Source organism: Malus domestica, chromosome 04, assembly GCF_042453785.1.
Source record: "Malus domestica chromosome 04, GDT2T_hap1".
NCBI lineage: Eukaryota > Viridiplantae > Streptophyta > Magnoliopsida > Rosales > Rosaceae > Malus > Malus domestica.
Window position 1 is genome coordinate 14,192,247 of NC_091664.1, and position 12,776 is coordinate 14,205,022.

Below are 12,776 nucleotides of genomic sequence, written 5' to 3' on the forward strand. Positions count from 1 at the left end.
GCCATTTGATTTTGAAGTTCAGTTATGGCACTTACCTCATTGACTTGTTGTTGCCGTGGCATGCTCCTTTGTCCAACACCTTCGTATTGTTGAGCGTTCAACGCTCGATTAGCAATCTCGTAGAAGTAGTTCCTCCTTCATTTGATGCTGTGGACATGAAGCAACAAGAGATTTAAAACGTTCATAATAAGTAGGAAAGGATTCACCTTCATCTTGTTGAATGCCACTTATCCTTTTGCGTAGGAGGATGACTCGAGAAGTTGGGAAAAACTTCTCCAAGAAAGCTCGTTTCATGCTCTCCCATGATGTGACAGTTCCGGGAGCCAATTCGTACAACCAATCTTTTGCCTTCTCTAGGAGAGAAAAGGGAAAGGCCTTCATCTTCAAGATGCTCTCATCCACGTTCACTGACACACCCCGTCCCGAAGGAGGGCATGCTGGCCGTCACGTGAGAGTGACGTAACCATTTGCACAGTACGGAAGCTTTAAGATACAATTTATAAGTTGATACACCCGAAGGTGAGTCCTAATTTTGTCCAATCTGTCAGAACACCGTCGAATTCCTCGTAGTCACCACACCTTTGTGATTCCTGAACCTGGAGGGGCGCAAAACCAAAAATTGAGTGGGTCAGTAAAACAATTCTTTTCCAAATCCAAACATTTCTCAAAACGTTGTAACCCCTCTCCGTAAAACCTGTATACTTTCCCAGAAATGTAAAATATAAATATACATATATATTCTCAAGACTTCAAGTCGTTAACTCAACATTTTCATAACAATTATGCCATGCCACATCATCTCAACATTTCTCATATTAATTATGCCATGCCACATCATCTCAACAGTAATAAGGTATGAATGCATCAACATAATCATATCAGGTGCAAGAAAGTAATCAACCGTAGGCCCTCTAATAGCCCTGTACGGTTGAACCTAGAGCTCAAAATCTATCATTATCACTCTACCGGAGTCACCTCTGTGACCCGTCCGGCCTTCTGCACACAAGTTACGCTCTAGTGCTTCTCATAAATCATCTGTGCACATAATCTAAGGTCACCCACCAGTCGGAATCTCACTAACACTCTCGCGACTGGTCTGTCGTACCCACTCCGCGTGGACTGTACGACTAGCATCTACTTGGATCCAAGGCGAGCGTGCGATGCGGTGAATACTATAAGCACTAAACCATGGTGCAGGATTTGAGCTCAATATATATCATCATCATCATAACAGTAATTAAATACTCATTTGTGCGTCCACCGCACCATTTCATACATATGCATCATAAATCAATTCTTACCTGTGCGTCCACCGCACCAATTCATACATATGCATCATATATTAATTCATGCATGGCATTTCAACTCACATTTCTATATACTTTTCATATCAATTCTATGCATGGTATTTCACTTCCCGTTTTTCCACATAACTCATATGCATTTCATTTTAAACATAATTTCATGCATTTTCAATTTCTGGGAAAACGTTAAGTATATATATATATACGGAAAACAAAACTGCCCACTCACCTGGAGTTCGTCCAACAACTCCCTAGCACCACACATCAAGGCGTCATGACGATCGCCGCCTAGAATAGTAATCACATCCAGGCTCAGAATTCATATCGATAAAATATATAACTTATATAAAATACGTCACTACGTTGATCGATCCGGAAGATCTGCCACTCAGATTTTAAATCCATAACTTCCAGAGGTCCACATTATACCTCTAGGACAACATCCTAAAATTTCATTACCATCCAACGGTCGGATCTCCGTCAATTTCCAAAACTAAGTGACGGTTAACATTTTATATTATGGACTTACAATTCCAATTCCGGAAGATCCGTAACTCGGATTCCCAATCCGTAAGTTCCAATAATCCTCAAATATTACGTATTACAACGTATCAAATTTTGGTGACGATCCAACGGTCGGATCATCAATTCACATTTTCACCAAAACTATAAAACGTTATTCGAACACCTAACCAACAATCCTTAATAACTTTCTCATACGGTGCTCAAATTGGGTATATGAATATACCACAGTGATCTACTCGACGTCACGGACGTCGAAATATTTTTAAAATAATTTTATTTTTATTTTTTATTTTACTGTAGCACCATCTTCTTCCTTGGGTCGCCGGACTGGTTTTTCCGGCGGCTGTTTTCCGGGCGGTTTTTCAAATTGCCATAACTTTGTCATTTCTCAACGAAATCAAGTGATTCAAAAACGAAAGTTGTAGCCCTTGAAGAGACAAAGAGAATGGTACCTTTCCCAACACCTAGTTCGCCGTAGTTTTTCCGGAAACTTCCTCGAAAGCCTCGGAGGTCGCCGGAAACTGGGTATTTTTCAAATGAGTATAACTTCTTCAATACTCAACGAAATTGAGTGAAACAAAAAGGAAAGTTGTAGTACTTGACGAGACGAAGAGATTTATACCTACCTCGACTCCTAACTCGCCGGGTATTCGCCGGAAAACGCCTCGAAAGCTCCGGCCAAACTTTGAACTTGTCGATCTCCGTGTTCTTACGTCCAAAAACTTCCAACGAAGCACTCCGAGCTTCCTTGGGACCTCACTAAGCTTGCTATGATCTTGTTTTAGCCTAAAACGTAGTCATTTAGAAGATCATGAATAGTGCCATTTCACGGTGCTTTAAAAACTAGGGTTTTTCGAAATGAAACTCACCTGAATTTGGTACCTACGTGATCGTGAAGTCCTCAGGGTTGCAATGGTAGTCTTAACTTGGACGTTGGTACAGGTTTTAGGTGGTTTTGGTGGTTGCCCGTGCGTTCGAGAAGAAGAGAGAGAATGAGAGTTTCTGAGGAAGAGCTGAGGAAGAGAGAGAGAGTGATTGAGGAGATGAGAGAGAGACAACAAACGGGAAATGGGGAGGGATTTAGGGTGTAGGACCCTACCTAAAGTCCAAACACAAAATTATTAGTCCAAGTTTAAGTTTAATTAACAATAGCTTAGGAATTTTAGGTAAAACCAATACCAAAATTACGCACCTTAATCCCGTTTAAGGGCATTTTCGTCTTTTCACGTCCTCGGAATTAAAATTCCAGGACGGGCTGTGACATTCACCGGAGTCATGCTTGAGCAAACGACTTCAAACTCCTTGAAGTGCTTGTTCGGATCTTCCATGGACAGCCCATGGTATTTCAGAATGTGATGTAACAAGCTTGACTTCAATTCGAACTCGGCAGTTTTGTCCGGAGCTGCCCTAGGGTATTGGATACATAGAGGTGCGGCATTATCCAATCCTGAAGTGGAAAGCTCCTTGATCGTTCGGTTGTCCACTGCCATGTCTTCCACTTCCTCTTCAAATTCAGAAACGGACTCGGAACTTGCACTTGATTCACTAGGTTCCGGGTTCTTCCTCTTTCGTCTCAACTCACGCTCAAAATCGTCGTCAAAGTCTAAAATATGTTCGTGAACCGGATTAGAACTCCGAGTCATAAACAAGTACCTAAAACAAGAAACAAAATAAAATAAGAATCTGATCTAATAAGAAAAACGAAAATAACAATCCAAGGGATTAGCAAAGTTGCTAATCCCCGGCAACGGCGCCAAAATTTGATGTGGAAATTAACTAGCACTCAAATTAAACCCTCTTTTTATCAATTGTAGCAATGTATGTAAGTAGGGATCGTTCTAGACCGGGGATTAGGAGGGATTGCAAAATCACTTGGAATTGACTCAAAAATGTAAAAACAAGTTTAAAACACTAAAATAGACTCAAAGAATGCAAAACTAAACTTTAAAACACCAAAACAAACCACAAGACTCAAAACAGCCCCAAAACACTCAAAACTGCCTTAAAAACACAATCTGGGCAGTTTTGAACACTAGACACAAAATTGGACGAAAATTGGTTTTAACTTGACCTAAGACACTTAAAAACACAAACTAAAACACTTACTAACTAAATTGACACTTTAAAACAAAGGGGGATTGGTTTTGGACGAATTTAAAAACAAAACAAACTTTGTAAATTAGAACAGATTGTAAAAACGAAATTGAGTTAAATGGGTGAATGGAAGGCTAGCTAAGGGGTTCATCTCCACACATGTTATACTTGCATACAAAACGATTTCCAATTGCTTTTCAATAAACCATGAATTCTCGATGCCCCAAGTTAATTAGGTCCGCTTAAATTAACCTTCAGATTTTCCTAACGTTATTGAATTGGATGATTGCATATGACAACCCAAAACATTCCCCACAAGTCCCCTACATGATTGCATAATAGAGATACAAGCAAGAATCATTAAGTTCTATGAAAACCATAAGCATTGACGAAGCACTTGTTACTATGATTGCATGAAACTTATGCCAAGAATTTACTTAACGCGATTGAGATCATCAACCTTTACTACTTGTGAATATAATTCCATAACGATTAGGTGAAATTTCCTTATATCCTAGCATTCAATTTATGCATGATAATTAAGCGTGCACTCTCAACCAACACACACAAATCAATGTAATTCACATAGATAAGTAAATTGAATTCACAACTTATGAAACGCAATTAGAAGTAATCAAATCATAACGCAAGCATAAACATGTATTTCGAATCCCCCCCTAGCCAAGGGGGGGTTTAGTTCCTCATACGCACAAAACAAAGAGAAGTGAATTTAAACATTGAAATCAAAGGAAAAGAAACACCTAGAAATTCCAGCGACGCGAACTTGAATTGCATGAATCTTCCGAGCTTCCTTCTCCCCCTCCTTGGTGCGGCAAGGACTTTGGACAGGTTCTTTGGGGTTATGGATGGTGTAGAATGGATGGAGGATGTGTGATGGTGTTTAGGGTTGATGGGTGGTGCGGCTAGGGTTGTTTTTAGGCAGAAATTTGGGAGAATGGTGGTGAAAGGGTGCGGCAAAGAGCAAGGAATGATTTCTGGCGTGAATTGTGAATTGTGGTGAGTGGTTGTTCGCCCAAAGGGTGAAAACAAGTATATATAGGCCCCAAAAACCCTAGCAAATCAGATTAGGACTTGTATAATTAAATCCCATCAGGAAAAGGCTTAAAACAACCAGAAATTGAATGGAAAAAGGCCTCCTAGGTGCGGCTGGATAGGGATAAGGGATAAGGCTTCTATAAAGCCTTGCAAGGCAAGGAAATCAGATTTCTAGAAGCTAGGGTGCGGCACATTTGTAGGGATTAGGGATAGGGCTTCTAGAAAGCCCCAAAACTGATAGGAAATGTAGGAACTCACGGCAAGGAAGAGAACTCTCTAGAAACTTCTCATTTGTGTCCTACAACACTTAGGAGTCCTTCTAGCATTAGGAAAACATGTCTCAATCCTCCCTTGACTTGGAATTCTTCTCCTTCTTCATCTTGGAAACCTTTTCCTTCTTGGATTTGGAAAACTTCTTTATTGCTGAAACTTGATGCCATTTGGATTTAACTTTCCTACTTCGAGTAGGAAACCTTGTTTGAGTAGGAAACTTCATTCGTCTAGGAATCCACCTTCAATTAGGAAACCCATTTTGACTAGGAATCCTAATTCAACTAGGATTCCATCTTCACTTAGGCGCTTTCCTACTTCGACTAGGAAACCTTGTTCAAGTAGGAAACATCATCTTCAAATCTTCAATTTCATCCATCCTCTTGGCTCCAAGCATATGACATCCATTCCAAGCTCAACTTTGCTCCAAAAGGCTCCAAAATGCATCCTTTTTCATATTTTGCCCTTAGAACCTGAAAACACATAAAACTAGCTTAAAAGACTACTTTACTAAGGAAAAACACTATAAATGCACAAGAACAAGCTAAATTAAGGCGCATAAATATGCTCCTATCACGTGACTAGCGACCTTCACTACTTGCGAATATAAATTCATAACAATTAGGTGAAACAAATTTATATCCTAGCACCAAATTCAAGCATGCAAATTAAGCGTGCACTCTCAATCATTATGCAAGAATAAGTTCTAAACCCAACGGTTAAGCAAATTGTATTCACGACTTATGCAACGATAACTAGAAGTAATCAACTTATTTCACATATATAATCATGGTTTTGAATACACCCTTAGCCAAAACAAAATTAGCCAATCATACTTAAAGCAAAACAAAGATTACATGAATTAGACATTAAAATCCAAAGAAAGAAAACATCTAGAATGCTCCAACTTGGCAGCAAGTGCATCCAAGAATTCTCCTTTCCCTTGCTTGCGGCAGATTGGGTTGTGGACAGGTTTTGGGTAGTTTTATGGTGTAGAATGGATGGGGAATGGTATGGAAAGGTTTTGGGTGAGTGTGGAGGAGTGTTTGATGGTGCCTTCGAATGTTGTGCCTTCGAATGCTCCTTTTCCTAGCAGGACAAGCAAACAAAGAAGGAAGAAGCTGAAAAGGACATCCTTGAGACACTTAGGAAAGTTCAAGTCAACATACCCTTGTTGGATGCTATTAAGCAAGTCCCGAGATACGCTAAGTTTTTAAAGGAGCTATGCACCACTAGGAAGAGGATTTCAACTAAGGAAGTGGTAAAGGTAGGTGAGAATGTCTCCGCCATCTTGCAACGCAAACTACCCACTAAATGCAAAGATCCGGGTAGCTTTACGATTCCGTGCGTCATTGGTAACACCCCTTTCAAATCTGCCATGCTAGATTTAGGAGCCTCTATAAATGTTATGCCATACTCCATTTATGTATCCATGAACTTAGGTGAGTTGAAACATGATGGTGTAATCATACAATTGGCCGATAGATCTAACGCTTATCCAAAGGGAGTGTTGGAAGATGTTTTGGTGCAAGTTGATCATTTAGTCTTCCCAGCAGATTTTTATGTGCTCGAAATGGATGAATCGGATCATGCTCCTTCATTGCCCATCCTCCTTGGAAGGCCATTCATGAAGACGGCCCGGATGAAGATTGACGTGTATAGTGGAACGTTGTCCATGGAATTTGATGGGGAAGTTGTTAATTTTAATCTTTCTGATTCCATTAAGTACCCTAGTGAGGACCATTTATGTTTCTCTATTGATATAATTGACTCTTTGGCGCAGGGATATCTTGAAGATTTGAATGACGATGCGCTTGAAAAAGTCATTACACGAGGAATGGAACTCACAACCAAGGGGGCAGATTCTAGTGTAACCCACGGCATACATGGACTAGGCCATGCCGTGCCTCCTAGTGATGAAATTTTTGAGTTGGTTGCTGCCCTTGAGTCACTACCTAAGCATGGTGGTAAGTCTCCTAACTTTAATTCCATTCCAATTTCGACTAACAAGTTGCTTCCATCCATCGTTCAGGCACCCATACTTGATCTCAAACCCCTACCAAGCCATTTGAAGTACATCTTTTTGGGGGAAAACGAGACACTACCTGCCATCATCTCCTCATCCCTCACGGCACAAGAGGAGGAAAAGCTAGTGCGTGTGTTGAAGGAATTCAAATCTGCCCTAGGATGGACATTGGCCGATATTAAAGGTATAAGCCCTACGACTTGTATGCATCACATATTTCTTGAGGAGGGGGCCAAACCAACTAGAGAGGCTCAACGCTGTCTTAACCCTCCGATGATGGAAGTTGTGAAAAAGGAGATAATCAAACTTCTAGATTGTGGGGTAATTTATCCCATCTTCGATAGCCGTTGGGTTTCACCTATCCAATATGTACCCAAGAAATCTGGAGTGACGGTTGTGGAGAATGCGGAGAATGAGCTTGTGCCCACCCGAATTTAAACTGGTTGGTGAGTGTGCATTGATTATAGGAAGCTAAATGCAACCACAAGGAAAGATCACTTCCCATTACCGTTCCTAGATCAAATGCTCGAAAGGTTAGCAGGTCATTCCTTTTATTGCTTTCTTGATGGATACTCCGGTTATAATCAGATTGTTATTGCCCCGGATGATCAAGAAAAGACCACTTTTACTTGTCCCTTTGGAACGTTTGCATATCGACGCATGCCATTCGGTTTGTGTAATGCTCCTGCCACGTTTCAAAGGTGTATGGTTAGCATCTTTTCTGATTATGTTGAGAGAATTATTGAGATATTCATGGATGATTTTAGTGTGTTTGGTAATTCATTTGATAATTGCTTGGATAATCTCACTTTAATCTTGAAACGTTGTGTTGAAACAAACCTTGTGTTAAATTGGGAAAAATGCCATTTTATGGTTAAACAAGGTATTGTATTGGGTCATATTATCTCTGAACGTGGAATTGAAGTTGATAAGTCTAAAATAGATCTTGTACGCTACTTACCCTCTCCCACTTCGGTGAGAGAGGTTCGTTCTTTCCTTGGTCATCCAGGATTCTATAGACGATTTATCAAGGATTTTTCCAAGATTGCACAACCCCTATGCCGTCTCCTACAAAAGGATGTGTCATTTGAGTTCAACGAGGCATGTGAGAAGGCATTCAAGCATCTCAAGGACCTCCTCACCACGGCACCCATCATAACTCCCCTGGATTGGTCCATTCCCTTTGAATTGATGTGTGATGCATCAGATTATGCACTTGGCGCTGTTTTGGGTCAAAGAAAAAATAAACAGCCACATGTTATTTATTATGCTTCATGCACTTTGAATGATGCTCAGTTGAATTATTCTACAACCGAAAAAGAACTTTTGGCGGTTGTATTTGCTTTAGATAAATTTAGATCATATCTAATTGATACTAAAGTTATTGTTTTCACTGACCATGCAGCCTTGAAGTACTTGTTCACCAAGAAAGAAGCTAAACCTAGACTCATTCGTTGGATGCTTCTACTTCAAGAGTTTGACATCGAAATCAAGGACAAGAAGGGGAGTGATAATGTTGTTGCCGACCACCTAAGCAGGTTGGTGCGTGAAGAAGAGGATCTTCCCATCTCCGAAACATTTTCGGATGAACAACTCTTGTTCGTGCAGGTAAGTGCTCCTTGGTACGCAGATTTGGTGAATTATTTGGTGACTAAACAAGTTCCTAGCACCCTAAACAAATTCCAACGTGATAAACTTAAAAAGGATGCTAGATTTTATGTTTGGGATGACCCATACTTGTGGAAATATTGTTCAGATCAGGTTATAAGAAGATGTGTGCATGAATCAGATTTTCACTCAATTTTAAGTTTTTGTCACACATATGCATGTGGGTGTCACTTTGGCACCCAAAGGACAGCTTTTAAGGTTCTTGAATGTGGTTTTTATTGGCCTACTTTGTTTAAAGATGCTAGAACCTTTTGTTTAACATGTGATCGCTGCCAAAGGACAGGTAATATTAGCCAAAAAGATCAAATGCCGCAGGTACCCATCTTTGTTGTTGAAATCTTTGATGTTTGGGGTATCGATTTTATGGGTCCTTTTCCTTCATCTTTTGGTTTCACTTACATATTACTTGTCCTTGATTATGTTTCCAAGTGGGTGGAAGCGAAAGCCACTCGAACTAATGATTCTAAAGTTGTGGCAGATTTTGTGAAAACTAATATCTTTTCTAGGTTTGGGATGCCTAGGGTGCTAATCAGTGATGGCGGGTCTCATTTTTGCAACCGTACCATTGAGGCATTACTCAAGAAGTACCATGTGACGCACAAGGTCTCCACACCTTACCACCCCCAAACCAATGGCCAAGCCGAGGTGTCGAATCGTGAGATCAAACAGATTTTGGAGAAGACCGTTGGGCCAAATAGAAAAGATTGGAGCTTACGGTTGGATGATGCATTATGGGCGTATCGAACGGCTTACAAAACCCCCATTGGTATGTCTCCTTTTCGACTTGTGTATGGCAAGCCTTGCCATCTTCCCGTGGAATTAGAACATAGAGCTCATTGGGCCATCAAGACCTTCAATTTGAATGTGGACCAAGCTGGAATTCATCGAAAGCTTCAATTGAGTGAACTTGATGAGATAAGGCATGAAGCTTATGAGAATGCTAGAATTTACAAAGAGAAGACCACGGCATTCCATGATAAGATGCTTCGAGTCCAAATTAAGAGCTTGAGAACCGGGCAAGAATTCAAGGTGAATGGACATCGCTTGAAGCCGTACTACGAGCACTTTGTGGAGCATGTTGTGGAGGAGATCCCACTGCATGCCGTGGGTTCCCATGAAGGTTGATCAATGTGGCATCGTCCGGCTGGATGACGTTAAAGCAAGCGCTTCAAGGGAGGCAACCCATTTATTTTGCTTGATTGTTAATATTTTTGCTTGTTTAATTATTTTTGGGGTATGACTTTCTATTTTGAAACATTAACAAACATGCAAAGGATTTTAACATTAAACTTCATGGAAATGAACAGGAAACTGGGAAATAAAGAAACACAGCATAAGACAAGAGGGAGCCTTCACAATGGCTGCTTGGGAGAAGTCTCAGCAGTCGGTGGAGCCACAGATGGAGGAGGTACCGGAGGTTGATCATTTGGAGCTTCACTACGCGGTACAGCCTTAGAAAACGACGGCAAATGCTGTTGGAACAAACCTACAAACCTCCGATGATCAAGTAAAATCTGACCATCAGATTCATGCAGCTGGTCAATTTTCCTCTTCATGTTTGTGGCATAATTGTGTGCAAGCTTGTGCAATTGTTTATTTTCATGCTTGAGTCCTCTAATCTCCTCTTTGAGACTCAGTATTTCAGCCGCCAACGATTCAACGTGACGGGTTCGAGCAAATAGGCGTTGGGCCATGTTGGACACAGAACCCGCACACTGCACGCTAAGAGCCAGAGACTCCTTAACCGCCAATTCATCAGACCGTCTACCGAGCAGTCTGTTATCTCTGGGGGTGACAAGGTTCCGGGCCACCACCGCAGCGGTCATGTCATTTTTCATCACCGAATCCCCAACGGTCAGAGGACCAGTATTAAACCCTATTGATGACAATTGTAGTAATGATGCAAGTAGGGATCGTTCTAGACCGGGGATTAACTAGGGATGCTAATCAACACAAATAAGACTCAAAAACACTAAACTAGACTCTATAGACTCCAAACTAACTCAAAACACTCAAAACAGCAAATAACAACCAAAAAGACTCAATTCTACACCTACAATTGATTTGGACGAAAATAGAACTTAAAAGACTCAAAAGAGTTAAAGGAAACAAGTTTTGACTCTAAAAACAAGACTTAAAAGTAAGGGGTTTGGTTTTGACGAAAATTGAAATTTAAAACATAAACTTTGAAAACAAACTTTAACAAAAACGATTTTGATGAAATAGAATGGTGAAAGGCTAGTTAGAGGGTTCCTTCTCCACACATGAAACATATGCATACGGATTTCCAGTTACTCTTTCAACAAACCATGAATGACAATGTCCCAAATTAACTAGATTGCACCAATTAATTCTCAAATTTCCCTAGATTCATTGAATTGAATGGAATACGCATTACAACCAAATTATTCTTATCAAGGACCCTAACTATGGAATACGCATGATAGAGACACATATCAAAGATCATTAAGTTCAATGGAAATCATAAACATTGACGAGGCATTCATAACTATGGAATACGCATGTTACTCTTGCCAAGGATTTACTTAACACAATCGTGACTAGCGACTTTTACTACTTATGAATATAAGTTAATAACGATTAGGTGAAATTCCCTTATACTCTAGCATCAAATTCATGCATGCGAACTAAGTATGCATCCTTAATTAACATACACAAACATGTTATCCATCAAATAGATAAGTAAACCACATTCACGATTCATGAAATCATAACTGGTGGTAATCAAGTCATATAAAACATATGATCATGGCTTTGAATTCCCCTCTAACTATAAAGAAATTAGTTCCTCATGTTCGCAAATAAACAAAGATAAATAAATCTAAACATTGACATAAAGATAGAAAACACCTAGAAACGCTCCAACAATCCAAGCTCCTTGAATGGCATGCACGGCTCCAAGAGTCTCCTTCCTTTTCCTTTGCAAACTCAAGGCACAAGAGGGATGATTGGGTGAATGATGTAGTGAAAAATCTGGTAGAGGGTGGTGTCTAAATGGTGCGGCAAAGGGTTGTATTTATAGGCTGAAAATCCAGCCCCTAGGTAGCAAAGGAAAATGATTTAAAGGCCTAAGTTGCATAGGAAAATAAAACACAATCCTTGAAGGAAAACAAATCAGAAATCCAAAGGGAATGGGAGGATAAGGTGCGGCACCAAACCAGGAAGGGATAAGGGCTTCTAGAAACCAAAATCCAAAGGGAATTGGGTGAAACTCACGGCACAAAGTGGAGGGAAAGTGGCTGACTTGCAATTCAAGGCCAAGGTCTTCTAGAAAGGTTCTAGGCGCCATTTTTTGTAGGAAAGGATTAGGTTTTCTAGAAATCTGATTTTAAGCATCCTAATCTAGCTAGGAATCCTCCCAAGTAGCTGAAATGTAGGTGGATTAGGATTAGGATAAGATAAGATAGGATTGGATAGGATAGGGTTTGGATAATGTTTTGGATAAGGTTTCTTCACTTGAGCTGATTCTTTGGCTTTAACTTCCCTTCTTCAAGTAGGAAACCTAGTTTGAGTAGGAAACTTCAATCTTCTAGGAATCCAACTTCACTTAGGAATCATTCTTCAACTAGGAATCCATGTTCAACTAGGAATCCATCTTCAATTAAGCACTTTCCCACTTCAATTAGGAAACTTTGCATCTTCAAGTCTTCAACTTTGAAACACATTCCTAGCTCTTCAATCCTTCAAATTCGTCCATTGTTTGTGCTCCACATGCATGAACTCCATTCTAGCTCAATTTTGCTCCAAAATGCTCCAAATTGCATCCTTTTGCTTACTTTGTCCTTAAAACCTGAAAACACATGAAAATAGCT

General features: G+C 40.2%; 1 long non-coding RNA gene across 1 annotated transcript; it reads right to left on the minus strand.

Annotated features, from left to right (window-relative positions):
- Positions 1–408: 408 nt before the first annotated feature.
- LOC139195275 (uncharacterized) lies at positions 409–2,615 on the minus strand. Its single transcript, XR_011580022.1, has 4 exons — positions 2,456–2,615; positions 2,282–2,350; positions 1,534–1,592; positions 409–596 (listed from the first exon to the last, which is right to left on the minus strand). It is a non-coding gene; the product is annotated as an uncharacterized lncRNA (long non-coding RNA).
- Positions 2,616–12,776: the final 10,161 nt, after the last annotated feature.